The 23,488-nt window shown below is 43.7% G+C and overlaps 1 non-coding gene across 1 annotated transcript; it reads right to left on the bottom strand.

Moving 5' to 3' along the window:
* Positions 1 to 23,156: 23,156 nt before the first annotated feature.
* trnar-ucu (transfer RNA arginine (anticodon UCU)) lies at positions 23,157 to 23,248 on the bottom strand. The gene is given in 2 exon segments: positions 23,157 to 23,192; positions 23,212 to 23,248. It is a non-coding gene; the product is annotated as a tRNA-Arg (tRNA).
* Between the last annotated feature and the right edge of the window lie 240 nt (positions 23,249 to 23,488).

Genomic DNA, 23,488 nt, shown 5'->3' with positions numbered 1-23,488 from the left:
AGGAAACGCTGAGCAGATGTGCCGGTTCGAGACCTCGACCATCTGATGTCTCACTGCAGGACTGAGGTAAACGCAGACAAACTGTAAACGTCTCATCAAAAGGAGTGCATTTCACAGTTCAGAGCACCTCTTTCACGTATTAACACGCCGATGGCAGAGTTCAGCGCCCACAGATACTGTGTTCATGTGTTCTTTCTGCTGCTGCTGAACCTTTAACCGTTTAGTTCACATGTGGATCATGAAGAAAAATCATTTACTGTAACGTCGATCTCACCTTTTCCTTCATCAGATACTCTGTTCCCCTTCAATTCAGTCACTCTGTGTGTGTGTGTGTGTGTGTGTGTGTGTGTGTGTGTGTGTGTGTCCAACTGAGATCTTCCAGCCGCTCAGACTCATAAATCAAGTGCATCCTCCCACCCCACAGGAGGCTGATCAGGCCAAGGCCTCATCCTCCAGACTTCCACCCAGGGATTGTATATATGTGTGTGTATGTGTGTGTGTGTGTGTGTGTATGTGTGTGTGTGTGTGTGTGTGTGTGTGTGTCAGTGTGTGTGTGTATGTGTATAATAGTGGAATTAGGAGGCCAAGGCTTCAGCCCTGCACCAGAGAAGCCAAATGGATCCAACTCGCTGTCTGTCTGCATTAAAGTGTGTGTGTGTGTGTGTGTGGTATTAAAGAAACAAATTCCCACCTGGGCTGCATTTTTTTTAAATCAACACAATGAGGAAATGTTACTGATTCTTCCTGCAAAACGACCACAGACATGTTGACAGTGTTTTCCAGTCCAAGTCCGGCATTTTGCAGAAAATTTCTTAAAAAACAAAATAAAAAGGTGTAATATCGTCACACTAAAGTATTTATAAGGTCGCTTTCACACCAGAGCTGTTTGGTCCGGACCAGAGTTCTTTCCTCTGATGGTCTGCTTCCTTTGGGCAGGTGTGGAAGCTCACCTGAACTCTGGTGCCGACCAAACAAGCGAACTCTGGTCCGCCTGAAACCCCGAGTCTGGGTTCGCTTACAGCGGGAAATACAAACGGACCATCCAGAGAACCAAAGAGAGGAAGTGACGTAGAGCGCAGTGCATTTTGGGTAGAAAAAAAAAAAATAAAGTCAACAGCGCAAGTCAGAAGAAACAGAAGAACACAAAGAAAAAGTTGGAAAACGTCTGGTGGGCAGACGGAGGTGCAGGCGCTGATTGGTATATGGTCAGAGGACAAGGTACCACGGTCGCCGTTTTTGGTCCTGCCCAATCTTCGTGCTTTTTTTCTTCCTGGTCAGTGCTCGTTTGGGCCAATACCGCCCCAGACTGTTGGAACTGTCCAAGTGTGGAAGTGAACCGAGTCCCCGGACCGTCCTGCTGTGAAAACGACCTAAAGCTTCATTTTAGACGACGGGTGAAGAACCAGAGCAACGTCCAGAGTCACAGCTGATAACTGTGTCCACAGAAAGTGTCAACGGGTGTCTTTACTTATAATGGACCAGGTAACACACACACACACACACACACACACACACACACCCCTTCTAAAGTGTATAGATATGCAGACCGACAGACGCTCAGCTCCACACCAGATGAAGACATTTACCACGTCAGTCTCCAGAGAACAAACATTAATATGAACATCTGTTGAACACACACACACACACACACACACACACACACACACACACACACACACACTGCTGTTTTCCCCAATGAGCTCAAAGTGTGAGTGGAGCTTCATTATGTAGATTTAGACAGAGAGAGCATCTGCTGATGAGTCACCGGCACACTGTACTGCAGCTATAGGCTCACACACACACACACACACACACACACACACACACACAGTAACAACAGCAAAAAAACGTTAAAGAATCAATAACTAAGATAAACACCAAGGATGTAAATAGAGTCAGAACAGGCTGTAACATTTCCCCCAAATTACAAACCAGATTAAAAACATGATGTTTTTAATTTCCTTTTTAACCCTTCGGAGTCTAGGACCGCCACACGGCGTCAAAGTCACATGTCGCACGTTTGAAAACGTAAAGCTGTGACACAAGCACACAGGTGCTCAGTTCAAAGACTGTTGGAAAGCGGACACTTCAAACTTTTTACAAGTGTTTGAATTTTGTCGATCAGCCTATTAAGACTAAATTTATGAAGAGCTGAAGTCGCGCACTACAGCTCTTCTACGAGTTAGAAGATGCTGAATCTGGGGAAGAACGTTCTGATTCTGAGGAAGACTCCTTTCAGAGGATGAAGAGGATGCTGACGAACGAGAGGAGGTGTCCGCGCAGACCCCCGCTCCTCCAAAGATCCAACTAGTTCCTGCTCAGATTTTGTGTTTCTTTTGCACTTTTACATCCAGTGTGTCCATATATTCTGTCAGAATAAATAAATACTTGTAGAATCACATAGGTGAGGTTGTGCTGAAGAGAAAGACACAAAGAAAGGCAAGAAAAAGGTAAACTGAATGGGAAACACAAAGAGCTCCAGTCGCCTCTGATTTCCAGAGTTCAGGGGCACAAAAACAGACGGCGCTCTCCGCGGTGCGTTTAAGGGACACATAAGGGACACTTGACAGGAAACACCAAAGTGTTTGATATCAGGAGGAGTGAGGTCTTTTATTAAAGCTCTCAGGACTCAGTTTTCTTACAGACTTTAGAGGGTTAAAGTAGCCTTGAAGGCAGCTCTGCAACTTACTTCATCTTTATTCTGTTAGATTTGATATTCTTATGACATCCACATGCAATCAATTAGCAATAAAACACCATTTCAATGCAATAAATTATGTTTTCAAGAAGGCAAAAGACAAAAAGGAAAAGGAAACGGTTCCTTCCAGTAAACTCTAAAAGTCCAGTCCGTGTTTTACTCCCCAAAACGAGATATTATTCTTTTCAGTTCAGTTGAAGCAGATACATTTGGAAAACAAAAAGCTTTTCAGTTCAAGAGTAAAACAGAAGGAAGTGAAAGAATCATACTTCACACTTCCTGTGGTTATCAGCGCGGTGATTTCAGCAGCACATCATTTTTAAACTCCCTGCACGTGAGCGGAGGCGACAGAACGACAGAAGAGCAGAGAGCGACTGTCGTTTAGTCAGCTGACCTGCAACTCTGAGCTAAGAGCTAACGTCACAGCTGTTTTCTCGTGTTTATGATCATGTATATTTAACAGGTGGACACTTAAAGGATGCAGCTACTCTTTTCTCATTTCTCCAACGTTGCAATAAAAAGCATGAGTGAGTATTTCAGCATGTTTAGGAGTCACAGAAAGTCTGACTTTGGTGATATTCCCAACACACATACAGCAAATATAATGACTATTACAGACCTTATTTTGAATTAATTTCATATCTGGTTCTGACCATTAATGTCTGGTCCCTATTGGAGGCTTTCAAACAGAAGTCAACAGTCTCAGTCCAGAGTTTACACTCTGCAGGCCGATGCTGTGCTGGATGTTGCTCAGGCAGTTTCAGCGTTATGTTGACCTTGTGTACACAGAGTCTCCTAGACATCTCAAACACTGCAGTGTTGGGGGGGGGGGGGGTGTTTGGTGGTGTGAACCTTTGTCTGTAGGTCACAAGAGCAGCGAGCATCCTCATCATGGAGAAAGAGACAGTACTGCTTCGTAACCCTTCGAAAATATGAAGCTGAAAACGTGTGAAATCAAGTGTTTTTACTGTTTTCTCTCTCTTCTGGCTCTTTTATTATGACAGTAGCGGAAAAGGGAAATAACTGGAGAGCAGAAAGTATTTAAAATCAACATGCAAAACATTTCTTAACACCAACACACACAATAATGGTTTCCTCATATTGTTGGCTGTCACATTAGCTGGCATCGTTTTAAATTCACCTGAAACCATCTAAGAGGTCGTGAAATCTTTATTATCGTGTTAATCGGTGGACTTAAGAGCTAGTGTAGGTGGATTTTGTTACCCTTGGAGGGAGCCAGGCTAGCTGTTTCCTCTCGTTTCCAGTCTTTATGCTAGGCTAGGCTATGCCAGGCTAGGCTAACTGGCTGCCAGTTTTAGCTTCGTAATCAACACACAGATACGAAGAGCAGAGTAGATGAGTGAAATCGAAGCCAACGAGAGATTTGGGATAAACAAATACGAAGAGTCACGTTTGCATCACTTCTGAGGACGTCACATTGACTTACATTCATACTCTAACCACAACACATACTTGCCTAAACCTAACCTGGACTCTAACCTGAACCTAAACCAAGTCTTCACCCTAAAATTCATGTTATGGGGACCCAAAAAGGAGACGAGTCCCTACACCGTCATTAATAATAATAATAATAATAATAATACATTCCACTGTTATGCTGATGACACACAACTCTATCTCAAAACCAACCCCCAACTCCTCTACAGCCATATCTTCATCCACACTATGAAGGCTTAGTCAGCACCAAACATCAACTCCGGTCATCACCACTGTATCATTCTCTGGCCACAACCTGGGTGTTAAATTTGACCTCCAGCCGACATTCGACTCCACATTAAACATCTGTGCCAGGAAACCTCAAGAACATCGCAAAACTCAAATCACTAATCACTCACCCTCCCGGATGCTGAGAAACTCGTCCACGCCTTTGTCTCCTCCAGGCTGGATGGATCCTCGTCGGGATCCCTGGCAAGAGCCTTCAAAAGCTCCAATACGTCCCAAACAGCGCTGCCAGGATCCTGACGATCACAACATCACACCATCCTCCACTCACTGCACCGGCTTCCTCAGCCACCTCAGATCTGAATACAAGATCTCACCTACAACTACATTCATGGCAACCTCCTCCAGAAACCTCCGGTCTGCTAACCCCCCAGGACTAAAATCCACACAATGGGTGACTGGGCCTTCCAGTCTGCCGCTCCACACCTGTTGAAAGCCCCCCCAGCCCACCTGGACCACCATCTCTTTAAGAGGGCTTTCCCATAATTCAACTGTTTCCCTGGAAACTGTTCTCTGCTTTTATGCTAGTTTTCAGGCCGTGTTCTTAAAATGTTGTTTTCTTTTATCTGCAGCACTTTGAGATTTGTTTTCCAAATGTAAAGTGCATTATGAATAAAATGTATTATTATTATTATTATTAATACATGGTTCACACACACACACACACACACACACACACACACACACACTCTCTCACACACACATAGCTTCTGAATGATTTTACAATCTTCAGATGTTTAAACACCTTTTTACAGCATCTGCTAAACTGTTTTTAATGGAGGGAAACATCTGCAACACACACACACACACACACAGAGTCAGTAAGCCTTTCACCAAACACTTCACTCAGACAACTCAGCCGATACCTGACATTATTGACGACGTCACTGATGATGTCACAGGCGTCACCAGCTGAGTCAGACTGAGGAGGAAAAAAAAAAAAATCCCTGCGCTGTTATTGGACAAACCAGCTGGCAGAGAAGCCTGATTGGCTGTTATGATTGACGCTTCATCATCCAATATGATTACCCGACAGCTTTGTGTGTGTGTGTGTGAGATCTGTCATTGACCTCTGTGTCTTTGATGCCTTCAACAAACGTCTGGCAGGACAAACAGCCGGCCGAGTCTCAACAGTGTACCGTCACCTGCTCCTCTTCTCTCCTTTTCCCCCCTCAACAGTTTAACACCTGACAGCAGGGTCTGAACACGTCTACACCGTCGCTGTGCATCAATTCAACGTCTTATTTTGGAGCAAAGAGGGCTGAATGTTTGGACAGCAGATGGTGGAAATAAAAGATCTTTTCCACTGCAAGAACATCACAAAACGATTCATCAGCTCTACTTTTGTGTCCAGTTGCATTGTGGAGGAGTTCCTGCAGCTAAATGTGGGTGATACTAAATGCAAGTTAACCCTGTATTGCATGAATTATTATTATTAAACACGATAATACTTGAAATTGCTTAACAATAATCCATAAAATCTAAATTCTCTCTTATTCATTCTTACTCACTCAACCCAATATTTACACAGTTAAATGGATGTAATATAATTGGCCTATACAGTCAAAAACAGCACAATTGCTGCCTACAGTTCCGATTATCCTATTTGATTGGCCGGCGTGCGATCTGGATTCATGTAAAACAACAGCACAAGAGCAGCTGCTGTTTTGGCGGCACTGGTGTTTACAGTGCAGCCAAACAAACTCATGTAGTGTTAATGAAGACGTTAAGATGTTTTCCCAACATCCCCGTGAGCGACTGCAATCCAAGTTTCATCCCGTACACGCCAGCAGTCTAACATTATTCCCTGACTAATTAACCCTTTAGACTTGCACTTTGGATTACCGTAATTACGTCACGGAGTTGTTTTGCTTTACAGAAAAAACAACAGAAACAACAACAAGTCCAGGTGGACATTTTGAGACTTAGGTTTTAAAGGGTTAAACGTTGCTTTGTAGACGCAAGTTATTTAATATAATTGGCCTATACTAGGGGTGTCCAAACTACGGCCCGTGGTCCAATTTTCATTGGCCCGCAGGAAATTCTAAAAATGTATTGGAACACGGCCCACACTTGGAACCTGCGCTGGACTGTGTTGTACTTCTTAGTCTCACCACTAGGTGGAGTAACGGTCTTGAGCGAGGCAGCTTCTCTATAAAATGAGTAATAGAAGAAGAAATGTGCTACAGGTGACCCAAGATGGCAGAATTAAGGAAACGTAAAAGAGCGAGTGTAGAAAGTTTCAGACGTGGTGTGAGATGAGAGCACAGCTAATAACTAATGAAGATCACTTCTGCATTAAGATAAGATAAGATATTTATTTATTGATCCCTCAGTGGGGAAACTTTGCTGTTACGGAGAAGCTGCTTGATGTTAGCAGTCTAAAGAGCAGTTGGCATGATCGGAGTTAAATGGGACGAGCTGTGTGGAGGTACCACTGATAGGGCTCCTGCTGGGACAGGCCAGCGCAAAGGAATCTACGGTGTCCACTGAGGGGCAAGAAAGTCGAGGTAAGTCTGTTGATTCGAGCACCAGGGCTCTAGCACAGACTATTTCAAGCTTCCCTCTCTGATGCTGGTGCTGTGGGGGGCGCTGGCTAAGTCATGGCTCTGTGCTGCAGCAGTTTTATTCCCTGAGATCAGAAATGGACCAGATTTGATTGATTTTGCCAACTTTAATCTACTACAGGTGAGGCGATATACATCTAGTGGATTAAAGTTAGCAGTATAACTTCTAGTGAGCGGCCCAGCCCTTTGTATGTTTTTCTGTATGTGGCCCTCAGTGAAAAAAGTTTGGACACCCCTGGCCTATACAGTTAGAAACAGCACAATTGCTCCCTACAATTCCAATTATCCTATTTGATTGGCCGGCGTGAGATCTGGATTCATGTAAAACAATATGAGGCCCACTTTCTGTCTTTCTATCTTTCCCACAGAGGCTTCTTCTTCTTTGTTTGCCAGCTGGTGCATTCACACCAAAGTCAAGCTGCCACTTCAGTGTAAAAACATGTCCCTTCTGGGTTCCCGTACAAAGTCGATACGATGGGGTTCTTTCCACGCCAACAAAAACACAGCAGGTTTTAGTTTGACGTGATTGAACACTACTGGAAACTGCCAACAGATCCGGCTCGGTCCCGAACACCAGACCTTCAGCGCCGAGGTGTCGGATCAGAAAACGTCTCTAAACGGTGACTGACGGACGACGGCGTCACATCGATGGGGACAGCAGATCGAGAAACACTTACATGTGTCGTTCTCGGGGGCAGTTTCAGTCGTATTTTGTGATTTACTGTCCGGGGGGTGGTGGGGGCGGCTTGTTTGCTTCATTACACAGATTAGTGCAAATCAATGTGAGCCAACAAGCTCATTCTTGAAGCCCGACTGAAAACTGCAGCGACATTGATTTCAACATTGATTTGTTCTCTCTCTCGCTCTCAACAGTTGATGTTTTTCTAATTTTCTGTCTCTGAGGGGAAAGTATGCAAATGGATTATAGATGGGGGGGGTGTTTGTGGGCATGTTCGTGTCTTCAAATCTCCTAAAATTTGGGATTTTCTAGCTCTAGTTTTACCAAAGTTTGGCACAGAGGTTAAAAAAAAACAAACTCCAAATTACTAAAGATTCCTTCAGCAACGTTATTTTTTATTCAATGCAAGAAGTCACTTTACTAAACTGTCGAACTTTCTCTTCAATCAATGTTTGCTTGTACTTATTTTGTCTAAACCTGTTTACTCTCAATTCACTTTCTGTTATTTATTTTGTTCTTATTTTTATTTAATTTCTTAGGCACTATTTCACTTAGACACTTTACACTTTTGTTTTTTTTAATCACCAACCTTTCTGTAATTGTGTATACTGCCTCAACTCTTGTATTTGTATTCTGGGAAAATACGATCAACTTCATTCATCCCGAAGGAAATTATGTCATCTTAAAACACATTATGAAAGTACAGCCGTGTGACTGACGCATTTCACTGCCAAGAAGAAATACAATAAAGACAATCAAAATCAATTTGATGGCAATAAAGTCGTTCTCTTACAACCTCCTTTCTTCCACTTGAAGATAGTAAACAGTGAAGTGCATGAAGGCGGTTGGCAGTGTTGTTTCAGGAACCTTCATCTCCACTGTCTTCCTCCTTTCCTACTCTCGGGGTCGTACAGTGTTCGGTAGAGGCCTGATTTTAAAGCCAGTCATTTTTTTCCGGCCCTGCTGGCGGATGTTTTCGTCTGATGCCGGCAAACATCTGTAGATTACATAACATGTTGTGTCTCCTCTCCGTGGCGTTTGCTGCTGCGCTCGCCTGCAGGAAACCAGAGGCAGCCAGACAGACCAGCGTGAGAGGAGGCAGCTCATCCTCACTATTACGACTCACCCCTGCTGGGAGGGTGAGGATATCACCTCCTCCGCTGTGCTTTGTGCTTGTAGCAGGAACGGACGTGAGCTCGTGTTATGAAGATGAAGAGAGTGGCTTTTGTTCGAGCTGATGGTGATACGGAGCTGAGGGGGAGGTTGGGGTGAAGTCAGACTCGGCTCAGACTCACTTAAATTATTAAATTATCATCCTCATGCTTTGCTTACACACGGCCGTGTTAGCGTGGTGGTCAGGAGGATTTATGCCGTCAGGGCTGCAGTACAAACTGGATGATATTCAGTGTGAAGGTGACTTAGGTGAGGATCACAGTATTCCCACCGTGTCCTGAGACAAAGTTAATTCAGCCTCTGGCAGTGGAGGGACATTTAAAACGAATACGACACCTCGTGCTCTGACGTGGAAGGTGGAGTTACGAATGTAGACGTGGAAAAAAAAAAAAAAACACGTTATAATCCAGGTTGATTGTTTGCAAGTTATTCTACAGCGCGGGAGCAGCTGTGTACTGGTGTTTACAGTGCAGCCAAACAAACTCATGTAGTTTTAATGAAGACGTTAAGATGTTTTTCCAACATCCCCGTGAGCGACTGCAATCCAAGTTTCATCCCGTACACGACACCGAAAAAGGAGGTGGAGGCAGCAGTCTAACATTAGTTTTACATCTCGTCCACTGAAGTCCGCGAATTAACCCTTTAGACTTGCACTTTGGATTACCGTAATTACATCACGGTTTGCGCTAATCGGAAAAAAATCCAACAGTTTCTGAAAGCTGAGAGGTTTTGCTTTACAGAAAAAACAACAAAAAGTCCAGGCGGACATTTTGAGGTTTTAAAGGGTTAAACGCTGCTTAGCGCCGACCTCTGTGACAGAAACAATGCATTTCCTGTGTCAGCTTCACAATAAAAGTGGCCCCTGTGTTTTGACAGCGTGCTTTTAATGTGAAGCATCAGAAGCAGGAAATGGTTTAGCATTAGCGCTGCGTCAAGGTTAGCTTTAGGAGAGTCAACAGTAAACAGTGAGGCTGAACACTAATGGATACGACACAGGGAGAGAATCACAGGACGGAAGGATAATGTGATGTTTAAAGAGCCTTTAGAGATAAAATACCACTTTTAACTCTTCACATTGTGATTTTACAACAATTTAAATTTAAAACCAAAAGAAAGTTGCAGGCAGGAAATGCTGAATTTGATTGTTTTTGTCTGTGTGTGTGTTTGATTTCCCTCTTGTCATGAAGCAGAAGCAGTCTGGTCTTTCATTTGTACACAGTACGTATTCCTGCATGTGGAACTGGCAAACAGGTTGACATTTTAATTTTGTTGTGACCTTCGTTTTTGGAAAACTCCAATCAAACTGGCACCGAGCATATGAGTGTGTGGAGGAAGGCGCTGCAGGTCAGTGAGTGCAGTTTGGGAAATGCTGGAAGGAGGCACTGAAATGCATCACTCGCCGAAGTTTCAGCGGCGAAGGGAAAGAGATGAATGGCTCCTATTAGAGCGCGGCTGCTTTAGAGGGAAAGTGATATTCAGCCGAGGAGGTGATGAAGGTGAGAGGAAGTTAAGACTATTAGAACCAAGACTGATTAAAATAACGTCTGTGTCCTGAGACAAAGTTAATCATCCCCTCTGCTCCTCAGCTGAGAACACACACACAAAACCTGAAACCTGAGCTTTCACGGCCGCCGCGCGCCCACTTTTAGGCCTCATTTCTGCGGTTCTGACGGCGTTAATCATCTCGTCCTCTCAACAACTTTGAGTTCGGAGCATCCAGATGAAAAAGCACACGGGGACGAATGCGGCGGTGGCGAGCAGCCAGAAAAACAAAGTGTCTCTGTGGACAGTTGGAGACCCGCAGCTACCTTGAAACTATTCAGGGTACATATGAATCAAGATTTCTGGATCATATTTAACTGAAGGACATGACAAGCCAGGGGGGAGAGAAACTGAATTCAGAAAGTCAGGTACAAAGTCTGCACACAAAACCTGGCTGTGAAATAAAGCAGCATTAATTATTTTTGAGGACGTTTACAGGTTGAGCAGGTTGATTTCCAAACACAGCATATAAGCGTTTTCAGCTATAGGACGGATGGGAACCAGCCACAAGAAAGCAAATAACTTAAGCTTCAATGCACACGTGGGTTTAACACTGTGTGGCAGCTTGGTTAGGTTTAGGCAATAAAATACGTTATTTTATATAAGTGATGTAAGATACGTTAAAGTTTGCATTACATGTGTGACGTAATTGATAACTCAGCTCATCAACTTTACAACTTTTGGTTTCACACAAGACAAAGTGGGCGACTCGTTCAGCCAATGAGAGGTAAAATCCCTGTTTTAGTGAATGTAGTCTGGTGTGTGTGCTGTTTGTGGTTAAACCAAAAGGATCTTCCAGGTCTCTCTCTGTAGGGATCCTTTCCATAATGCTGTCAGACACAATCTGAGCTACATCACTCCACCAGACTCCATTGACAAAAGCAGTAATTTTACCTCACAGAACACAGGAGTTGCAGGTCAGCTGCTGCCTCAATTGTTTGCTTGTTTAATTGAGTGATATGGTGTTTTTAATGGTTGGTTCAGATCTAACACAATATTTGTGGAACAAACACTGACATCAATTGACCAGTTGAGTCAGCGATAGACCAGCAGCTCCTGTGTTCTGTGAGGTAAAATCCCTGTTTTAGTGAATGTAGTCTGGTGTGTGTGCTGTTTGTGGTTAAACCAAAAGGATCTTCCAGGTCTCTCTCTGTAGGGATCCTTTCCATGATGCTGTCACACACTTAGAATAACAACAAGCTCTTTTAGTGGACCAGTTCCAACACTTTTGGTACCTACCAGTCATTTAGACACCAAAATATGAAGAAGCCTCCCTCTGTGGCATCATTATGAACCTGCAGCTATTTAAGATGTTTACTGTAAAACATTCGCTAAATTAAAAATAGATTTACAGACATTAACAAGCTTTTCCGTGTACATTTTCCATGTGAGATGCAAAATGCTTATGAAACATAATTTGTGATAAACTTTAAAGATCCTCTCCTCATATATATATGTAAATAAAAACTGTGCTTTGACCAAGAATGTGTCGTATTTTCACCAAAAAAAAGTTCAATGATCTTATTAAAAACGACGTCTCCCTCACTGAAACGTCCAGAATCTATGAATAAGTAAATATTCTATGAATACAGAAAGAGGAGGCAGAAGCTGATTCATCTGGATGACTCATGTCAGACTTATCAAAACTATTGATCAGCTCAGCGAACAGTCGACTAGAAGATGTGTGCAGGAAGAAAACAGGTGTCTTTGTCATTGTTACGTACAGTGTGACTGTGCACTGAGCATTTTAAACCAGCTGAAGAGCACTAAAAGTGGAATGAAGCCGTTTTTTTATTTATTGATTCTGCCCCGCCGTCACTCTAGATGAAGTTCCCAACATGCAGGAGATTTGTGTGGCTGCTTGTGGGGATTAGATTCCAAAAAGCACAGCAGAAAACATCTAAAAAGGAGAGTTTGAGTCTCGACACGCTCCTCTCAGGGTGGATTGTGACATTTCCCAACATTAAAAGCACGTCATCAATATCAAGGACACTGGGTCAGTTAAAGGTAAATTCACTTAATGATTGGTTCAGATCCAACACAATATTTGTGGAACAAACACTGACATCAACTGAGTCAGAAATAGACCACTACTACTGTGTCCTGTGAGGTAAAATCCCTGTTTTAGTGAATGTAGTCTGGTGTGTGTGCAGAGAGCAATAAAAATGTGCTGATTCCTGCTTCTCAAATGTAAAAATAATGCTGTTTTGTGGCTTTAAATGACATTAAACTGAAAAAGAAAGTTAAAAAACACAATATCTTCAGCTTTTGTACATTTTTTACCATTTTTCGATGCTTAATAAACCAAATAATTCATCAGTTAATTGAGAAATTGCAACAAAATAATGAAATAAAATCTGAAAAACAGCATTGGAATCACTGAGAACGTTATTTTTAGTGATCATCATCATCATCATCAGGTGGGAACGGGGTCAAACGGGCCTCTCAGGTGACACCAAACACCCCCACAGCTCAGGTGGCCTCAGTGAAAAAGCTGTATCGTAAGTGAATTTACCTTTAAACCAGAACATCGCTGACCCAGTGTCCTCACGTCACCGGACTTGTAACCCCGACTCTCCTCTTTCTAACCTCTCTGAGACAGATAGAGCGTAAAAAACAACAAACACAGTCGAGTGTGAAGCAGAGAGCAGCCATCTGTGTGTGTGTGTGTGTGTGTGTGTGTGTGTGTGTGTGTGTGTGGGTGTGTGTGTGTGTGTGTGTGACATAAGGTCGGCCATCAGACACTCTCTCCTCCTCCCTGCTTCGCCTGCTCTGTCGTACAGTACAGCTCTGTTATCTCAGGACGTCACCACCTGCAGCATCTAAGGTCAACCAGCCTGGATATGAAATGAAAGCAACCCTTTATTTCATCTCTTTGGGCCGTTAGATGCGTTAATATCCCTCAAAATAAATAAAGAACTGCTCTGAAAGCCGTTTTTTCCCACTTTGCCCTTCATCTCCACGGTCGGTTCAGCTGGTCCTCCAGACTTCCAGCCTGGTTTTCTGCTGACTGACTCTGCCTCTCTCTCCTCTGATGGCTCGACCTTCGCCTGTTGGCAGATTCAGTCTGTGGCCACTGATTAAAAAATAAAAAAAACCGAATCACTGCTTCTGCTTCATAGCAGCAAAACTGAACACAAGTCTTGAAGCGTGTGAAGCCGCGGTGATGCAGAAAACTCCCCAAACAATACTTCATCTGTTCACCTCTGAAAGTGTTTTTATTAAGATTTAAGATGCTTTAAATTTTAATTATTATGATCCAGATGCTTTTCAGCATTCTCCATCTTCAACTGAATCACGTCGGCACTACAGAGTTCTGATTCCTGTGAAATCAATGGTGCCAAATTTCTCTACCTGAGAGCTCATCAGGCTGAGAGACCAGGTGAGAGTCTACGGCAGAGAGAGAGTGAGAGACTACGTCACCCTGAAGACCGGCCAACTCCAACACTGTCAGAGCGACAAAGAAGTGCAGCTACACTTTTCAAAAGTTGGCACAGAAAACACTATTTGTAATGTGACCTGCAAAGCTGGTGACGTGTCTCACCTGTGGAGACACCTGGTCACACTACATCTGTCTGAAAGCTGAAGAGTGAAACACGTTCGACAGCCTGAAAGCCAAGTAGCGTTAGCAGTGGCCTGCAGCTGACGTTAGCACGCCTGCAACTAATATTAGCACGCCTGCAGCTAATGTTAGCGCGCCTGCAACAGGCGTTAGCACGGCTACAGCTGACATTAGCACATTAGCAGCAAATGTTTGCACAGCTGCAGCTAATGTTAGCACGCCTGCAGCAAATGTTAGCACAGCTGCAGCTAATGTTAGCACGCCTGCAGCAAATGTTAGCACAGCTGCAGCAAATGTTAGCACGCCTGCAGCTAATGTTAGCACGCCTGCAGCTAATGTTAGCACGCCTGCAGCTAATGTTAGCACAGCTGCAACATCGACAACTTCTTTGACATCTTCGGGTACAAATTAGTTGTATGAAGTTGTTGTTGGAGATAATTGGTGTTTTTCACCATCTTGGTTGACGTTAGCTTGCTAGCGTTAGCCAACACTAAGTGCGAGAATTGCATGCTTGTGTAAAATGTTCTCAATTATATAAACATTTTTTACAACAACAACAAAACTTACATAGAATTATAGTTCTACAAAAAGGTGCCGTTGAGATTCCACTGCAGTACTGTGAATGTTGCCCGACCACGTCTACGGTACATAAATAAATATTAGACTTTCAATTCCACCAATACAACAAAGCACGAGGTATAAAATAACTGTGATTCTGGACTGGACTCACTTTAGGCACACTGTTCATGTTGTAGCTACGATCATCTAAATGACTGCACCTGTATATTCACACACCGGTCAAACACAGATCACTGCATGTTCACAGCCCACAGTTGTGCTTCAGCAGCAGTTTGGGGTTCAGTTTCTGTCTGTGGACGAGCCGGAGATCGAACCGCCGAACTTCTGATCGCTCATTAAGGAGAGATTTCCTTTGTTGCTGCATTCCAGATAGAAATAACTTTAATATTCCTCCTAATGTCACCTCTTTGTCTGCCCGTCTGTCCATCTAACACATTATTCCTCCTCCTCCTCCTCCTCTTCATCCTCCTACTCTCAGTCTATTGTCTCATCCGGACAAAAGGAGGCAGGCAGGGAACAAACAGCCTTTCTGTCCTCCTCAGAGCCTCAGAGCCAGAGAGAAGATACCTGATCCCAGCTATCTGATTACATAGAGAGGTTGGAGGGAAAAGGAGGAAACAGAGGAGGAGATGGTGAGAATATCTGGAGGCTGGTTAGTTTACAAGTCGACCCTAAAATAACTGACGGAAAGAAAACAGTCATTAGAGCTTCGGGGGGGAAGAGACAAACACTTATATCATTATATCCATTAGTGATATTCTGTGTTTTCTTGCTGTCCAATTAAAAAGGCCAAAACCTTTTTAGGGTGAAAATGTGGTTCCATCTTTTTTTAAAAAAAAAGGCTCAGCGATTTCCTAAAATAGCTGCTCACTATATAAACAGGAAGCCAACAGACCTCATTGACAAAAACGGTAATTTTACATCATTTACAGCAGTGGACAACTAGTCCCATGTTCTGCTACGTAAAATCCCTGTTTTAGTGAATGTAGTCTGGTGTGTGTGCTGTTTGTGGTTAAACCAAAAGGATCTTCCAGGTCTCTCTCTGTAGGGATCCTTTCCATGATGCTGTCACACACAATCTGAGCTACATCACTCCACCAGACTCCATTGACAAAAACAGTAATTTTACCTCGCAGAACACAGGAGTTGCAGGTCAACTGCTGCCTCAGTTGGCTGCTTGTTTGATTGTGTGATTTGGTGTTTTTAATGATTGGTTCAGATCCAACACAATATTTGTGGAACAAACACTGACATTGATTGACCAATTGAGTCAGAAATAGACCACTACTACTGTATTCTGTGATCTAAAATCCCTGTTTTAGTGAATGTAGTCTGGTGTGTGTGCTGTTTGTGGTTAAACCAAAAGGATCTTCCAGGTCTCTCTCTGTAGGGATCCTTTCCATGATGCTGTCACACACTTAGAATAACACTCTGAGCCTGTCAGTGGATCAAACAAGCTCTTTTAGTGGACCTACTGTGATCAGGTGCAGTTGTCCCAAAGGATCACATTGCAGCCCGTTTGGTGGCTGCTGGCTGAGGTGATCTACTGGACCAGTTCCAACACTTTTACTACCTACCAGTCACTCACACACCTGGTCATGAACACAGAGGACCCAGGTAAATACACTCACAGGCACACACATGAAAGAGCTGTATGGATTTGTACTGGTGTCGCTGGTCTAAGTTTAAAGGAAGGAAGTTAATACAGTCTGGAAGCGGATAAAAGAAACTTCTTCACATTAACAGTAATCTGAGCCACATTTCACTCAAACACCAGCTCCTTCTGTGTGAAGCAGGACAACGCTGCTTCAGTGAAATGTGAGAAACAGAATACAGAAGAGCATTTAAGGACACTTGTGCTGAGAAATTCAAATTCTGTTCTTCAGTTTCTATTTTCTTCGTCCCTTTAATGCTCGTTGCAGAGTGACGTTCGTAATCACAGCTCATCGCCAGAGAGAACAAAACCGGGAGCTTTGAGGTCGCCGGATGTTGTAGCTGCTGAGCTTGAAAACGCTGACTGGTTGCAGCAGATAGATGCGACCCAAAGAGCAAACAGCCGTCACGAGCAGACGAATACTGACGTGAAACGAGCTGATGATCCGGTCTGATTATCAGCACTGTTTTCTTGCAGATCTTCCACCGAATCACAGCGTGCGACGCCACTGGAGTCTGTTTGTTGCCAGTCATTACGGCCCATTCTTAAAAATTAATGAAGCAGTGATGTGCTGATGTCAAAAGGCTCCATATAAACACCATTAATGGAGCACGTAGACTGACTGTGCAGGGAATACACTCTTTATGAATCACAATGATTATATTTGCCCTGGGGAACCTTCTTAACGCTGGCCAGTGGGCTGTTATATGAACATATTCATCGTGTAGACACTCTGAGACCTTAAAACAACAACTACATACTTTTTAAACCCCAAATTATTTGTCTTAAAACACCACAATGGCATAAAATAGTCTCACATTTTGCAGTTTTGATTTATAAAAAGCCAACCAGACAGTTATGACTTAATAATTCCAAGATCAGCGATTATGTCAACTTTAGTTTCGGCCTGAACGGGACTTTGAGATTTCTAAAAGGTGTCAGAGGAGCCTTTTTTTTTTAACAGATCATAATCTCATGACCCAAATCCGTCTATGTTTCTCTGGAGATTTGAATGTTAAACTAACTAAGCTGGAAGTGGCATCAAGAGGCGGCAGAGAGCAGTGAATGATACGGACTGAAGGGACGTGAGAACGCGCCTGATTTAGGGATAAGCAGAGAGGATCACGGACACGGAGAGGAGAGGAGGAGAGTCAGGCTCAACGCTGAAGACTGAAATAATGTCAGTGCCTTTAGCTACATGTGATACCAGCGATGACTGATTGTGTTGGTGTGTGTCTGAAGAACTGACGGCCAAAAATGCTTCACAAGAGATGTTTCTATTGAAGGATAACTCCAGTGTTTCTCCCCCTGGGTCCTCTGTGTCCACATCCTGGTGTGTGAGTGACTGGTAGGTAGTAAAAGTGTTGGAACTGGTCCAGTAGATCACCTCAGCCAGCAGACACCAAACGGGCTGCAATGGCTGCAACGTGATCCTTTGGGACAACTGCACCTGATCACAGTAGGTCCACTAAAAGAGCTTGTTTGATCCACTGACAGGCTCAGAGTGTTATTCTAAGTGTGTGACAGCATCATGGAAAGGATCCCTACAGAGAGAGACCTGGAAGATCCTTTTGGTTTAACCACAAACAGCACACACACCAGACTACATTCACTAAAACAGGGATTTAAGCTCCACAGAACTCAGGAGCTGCTGATCTATTTCTGACTCAGTTGGTCAATTAATGTCATTGTTTGTTCCACAAATATTGTGTTGGATCTGAACCAACCATTAAAAACACCAAATCACACAATTAAACAAGCAGCCAACTGAGGCAGCAGCTGACCTGCAACTCCTGTGTTCTGTGAGGTAAAATTACTGCTTTTGTCAATGGAGTCTGGTGGAGTGATGTAGCTCCCAGGACACAGGAGCTGCTGGTCTATCGATGCCTCCATCAGTTAGTTTCTTATTGTGTGATTTTGGTGTTTCAGAAGAATTAGTTTGGCTCCAACACAATATTAGTGTAATCTCTGTAGGATTACTTTATGTGATGTTATTTTTTTAACATTAAGTTTTTTATTGCTTTTTAAATTGTATTGGCTGTAAAATGTACATGTGACCGCACTGCTCCAAATTTCACGGCACAATAACGGAAATCTGAGTCTTCAGTCTATCGCAGATCCACCAAGTAAAGTATTTAAATGACTTTGTGTGAAATTACCAACACACTACAGGGTGAACTCACTCTGAGGGACAAATAAAGACGGAAGCTGTCGCAGACGGACGATGAATGTTTCACAGAGGAGAAATATCACGTTAATCTGTTTTCTTTAATGTGAGAACGACAGGAGGAAAATCTCTGCTCCTCTGTGCCTGAAATTAACAACTGAGGCCTTTAAACGCATCACGAGATCACAGCTTAGACCTGACATGGCCCCAGTTAGACCAGTTAGGCCCCGATTGGTCTTATTTGGCACCACGTTAGAGCCAATCCAGACCATCTACTTGGCCCCCGTTAAACCACTAAAACCAGACAAGAGGTTTGTCCCAGTGGGAGCCGCGCCAGGCCTCGTTTCACTCTTCAGTGGAAACCCTCCTCCCGTATCCAAACCCAGGTCAGCCCAGTTTGGCTCCCTTTCTAGCAGAAACCAGGTTGGCCCCGGTAGGGAGGACAGAACAGCCTTGTCTGGCTCCACTTCTAACTCACCTGCTGGTAGTTTACTACTTAAACTGGTCTAAACCAGCCTTCTTTAGGCCACGGCTCTGTTTGACCATGAAGGGGGAGCCGGTTAGTACGGTTTAACCCTCTTCTGTCCTTTAGTAAAGCAGGCCGGCCTCGTTTTACCATTAAAAATGTAGCCTGGTTGTTCCTTTCAATGAGGAATGCAACGAGTCTGAACGTATGTACCTGCTTACGGAGGATGAAATGACTGCCGATATGTGCAGTGTCTCAGTATAACAGACCACTGTGCAGCATTTTGGTGTCCTGGACCAGTTTTTGAATGCAGCACCCAAACATTTGACCCTGCTCAGCCTTCTGGTGGCCCTGCTCAGCCTTCTGGTGGCCCTGCTCAGCCTTCTGGTGGCCCTGCTCAGCCTTCTGGTGGCCCTGCTCAGCCTTCTGGTGGCCCTGCTCAGCCTTCTTGCGGCCCTGCTCAGCCTTCTGGTGGCCCTGCTCAGCCTTCTTGTGGCCCTGCTCAGCCTTCTGGTGGCCCTGCTCAGCCTTCTTGCGGCCCTGCTCAGCCTTCTTGTGGCCCTGCTCAGCCTTCTTGTGGCCCTGCTCAGCCCTGAGGTGGAGGCAGGAGTGTTTGTGTGCAGAGGGCCTGACGAGCTGCAGGTAGCAGCAGCCGTAAAGCCGGAGGAAGCAGGCTATTTAATGGTGTAATAACATTATGTGTTGTTACGGCCGTCAGAGGGGACATTAGCCTGCAGATGTTAGCTAGCGAAGAGTCAGCGGTGGCTGCTGCCGCGGGCGGGCGGCGCCTCGGGACGTAATGAAGGTAATGTGAGTCATAATGAAGCCCAGCAGCCTCGGCAACACTAATAAAACACATTAATGCCTTTCAAAACACTCGTACTGACTCAGAACCTGCTCTGCTTCCCCTTAAAGTCAACTCCCTCACTGCTTTTCACCTCCTTTCCTCCTCTCTTCCTCCCAAAACTGTTCAATATGTGTTTGCTGATGATTAATTGAGTGATTGGTGCAGACGGCCAGCATCAACTCACCAGCACTGTCGTCAAAACGGCAGTTTTATGAACATGTTTCCCACCTAAACACTCTTTTCAGGCATCCAGAAGTGTTTGAGGAGAGTAAAATTATGCTTCACAGTACAGCTGAAACAAGAAGTTGATTAATTGATTGATAGTTTACAGTATTTTCCAAGCAAAATGACAAAAATGTGCTGATTCCTGCTTCTCAAATGTAAAAATAATGCTGTTTTGTGGCTTTAAATGACATTAAACTGAAAAAGAAAGTTAAAAAAACACAATATCTCCAGCTTTTGTACATTTTTTACCATTTTTTGATGCTTAATAAACCAAATAATTCATCAGGTAATTGAGAAATTGCAACAAAATAATGAAATAAAATCTGAAAAACAGCATTGGAATCACTGAGAACGTTATTTTTAGTGATCCTCATCATCATCATCATCATCAGGTGGGAACGGGGTCAAACGGGCCTCTCAGGTGACACCAAACACCCCCACAGCTCAGGTGGCCTCAGTGAAGTCATGTGATCCGTGACACAGTTTCAGTGTACAGGTATGCAGGCCGGGTCACCTGAGCCTCGGTTAACACCTGGAACACAACACTGAACATAACGTGACCCCCCAGGCAGGAAACTACCAACTGCAACTTCATGAAGCCATGAAAAGTGTTGGAATTGGTCCAGTAGATCAATGGCTTCAACCCAACGTTAATCTATGAACATTTACTTATTCATAGATTCTGGATGTTTCAGTGAGGGATATATATATATATTTTACATATTTTGGTGTCTAAATGGCTGGAAGGTACCAAAAGTGTTGGAACTGGTCCACTAAATCCACTGACAGGCTCAGAGTGTTATTCTAAGTGTGTGACAGCATCATGGAAAGGATCCCTACAGTGAGAGACCTGGAAGATCCTTTTGGTTTAACCACACACACCAGAATACATTCACAAAATTAGCGATTTAAGCTCCACAGAACACAGGAGCTGGTGGTCTATTTCTGACTCAGTTGGTCAATTCATGTCATTGTTTGTTCCACAAATATTGTGTTGGATCTGAACCAACCTTTAAAAACACCATATCACTCAATTAAACAAGCAGCCAACTGAGGCAGCAGTGGACCTGCAACTCCTGTGTTCTGCGAGGTAAAATTAACGCTTTTGTCAATGGAGTCTGGTGGAGTGATATAGGTCAGATTGTGTGTGACAGCATCATGAAAAGGATCCCTACAGAGAGAGACCTGGAAGATCCTTTTGGTTTAACCACAAACAGCACACACACCAGACTACATTCACTAAAACAGGGATTTTAGAGAACAGGACACAGCAGCTGCTGCTGCTTTAATCTGTTGGTCAGTTTGTGTTTTAAAGGGTTAGTTCAGATCCACACTAACATTTCTTTAAATGTATTAGGTCTGTTCTTGTTAGACAGGTTCTTTTAAAACGTCCTCTGAGGTTTTCCTTCATTCTGCCTCTGCAGTTTTTACTGTATATTTCTCCTCCTTTATTTTCTCATATGCACAAGTAAAGACAAAAAAGAAGAAGAGAATCAATGGCAGTGATTCTGTTTGATCCAGTCAGTCGAAACCAAATAATCAACGCACCTCAAAACCATTAAGCAGCCGTGATATTAAAGAGAACGTTTACGGCCAGGAAGGGTTCAAATCACTCTAATCCTTCTGATCAATAACAAACATCAACCTCACCTGTTCTCTCACTGGATCACCTGGAAAAAAACCAACATGCATGTGAGAGAATCCATTTTTAATTTGGAGATCACATGATCGATCACTTCTTTACTTCCACACAGACGGAGCAGAGTGGACACAATCTGCACCACACCTGCATGTATGTATGTTACCTGCCACGGTAACCACGGCAACAGAGGGGACACCTCATGCACACACCTTTCTAAACTCCCATCCTGAGGGCACAGACACTGGATACACTCCTGACAGCCCTGGGTCTGTGAATGACTCACTGTGTGTGTGTGTGTGTGTGTGTCTCTCTCACACACACACACACACACACACACAGAACCGGTTCCTGGTCTGCACAGAGTCTAAAGTAGCACCCTCACTGTCCCACATCAGGTTACAAGCTCCCTGAGAACAACATGTGCCTAAAACAACCAAAACAACACGGGAGTTTCGGCTCAGGTGATTTTCATGCTAATAAAACAGCGCAGGTAACAAACACGTCACCCAGAGCAGCGTCACACACCGGAAAACACAGTCAAAGAGAGTTCAAACTGTGTGTTACGAGTGTGTGTGTGTAGAGAGGCAGCAAACGTGATCTAATTAACGTGTGTGTGATGACTCACTTACCGGCTGCACGACGAACTCATTTCTGGAAACGTGAAAAAGTGACACACTTCCGATTTGGCGGGGAAAAAAGACAAGAAAACCACTGAAGAGCACTTCCGGTGACTCAGGTGAGGTTTCGGCTTGTGATCGGCAGAGAGATTAAGAAAAAAAACTCAGCAGGGGGTCAAATATCTTCAGTGTGCAGCAGGAAACTCAGTCTGCACGACTGAGGAGCAGCAGGCGGCCCGGAACTACCTGCTGCAGGTAGTTTACAGGCCACGCCCCCTCCCAGCCTGTCCTCACACACGCACGTACACACCTGCAGCTGCTCACCTGCATCACAGGCTGTTTGCACTCACCACAGGAAGGGCCAGTGGAGCTGATTTCGGAATGGGACGCGGCCCTTCTGGCCCACTTTCCATTGGCCATCAAACCATAAACACATAAAACTGCACCGTCCACGTCATCAGATTGATGATTATTAATTATTTATTAGAAAACATTGAACCTCACTCATGTCAACTCAGCATCATAATAAAAGTTTTTATTATAGCCATTATCTGTACTTTCAAAATAAAACGACAAGCTGCTTTACAGGTAAAATTATGAGACATTCAAGTCAACAAGCAAGTACAAATAAAATAAAATCCACCACAATAAAATCAGGTTTAGCTCCCTTAATGATGTCATAAAGGGATCTGTTGATCATGTGACCTCCTCGCCGTCCGCCATTGTTGATTCCTCCAACACCAGCGCTGGTGAACAGGAAGCCGTCTTCCATTCAGATCTTTAAAAACACACTTTGTCTGAATTATTTTCTCTTTAATCCGTTTTCACTGAATCAATTCTACTTTTATTTCTTATTTATCTGGAGATTTTTAATGTTATTTACACACTAATGTAAAAACCAGCTGGTTTGTAGTTCAGAGAAGGTTTAATTAACACATTTCCTTCAGTTAGTGTCTCCTCCACAGAGTTAAATATGTTCCTGTCCTCATTAAAGTCGACTCTGGTGGGACTCGAACCCACAACCTTTGAATCACTTCCTCGTCACTCAGCTAGAAGTCCAACGCGCTGTCCATTGCGCCACAGAGCCATGTGTCTACTCTAGGACAGAAGCCTTTCCAGCAGTAGAAGTATAAAATGGCATTAAAGTCTGTCTGTATTCTTTGGGTTAAAACAAAGACTGATCAGTGAAAGTTTTATTTATTGGGGACTACTTTCAGTGGCGGATTAATCCACTTGTGGAGCAGGACAATTTATACTTGAGGTTTTGTTCACCAGTATTCTTAGATTTCTCTCATATCTGAATATCACACTCCACTCCAATCAGGGT

This window comes from Pempheris klunzingeri, chromosome 4 (assembly GCF_042242105.1).
Source record: "Pempheris klunzingeri isolate RE-2024b chromosome 4, fPemKlu1.hap1, whole genome shotgun sequence".
Classification (NCBI taxonomy): Eukaryota; Metazoa; Chordata; class Actinopteri; order Acropomatiformes; family Pempheridae; genus Pempheris; species Pempheris klunzingeri.
This window is presented reverse-complemented; position numbering and strand designations above follow the sequence as displayed.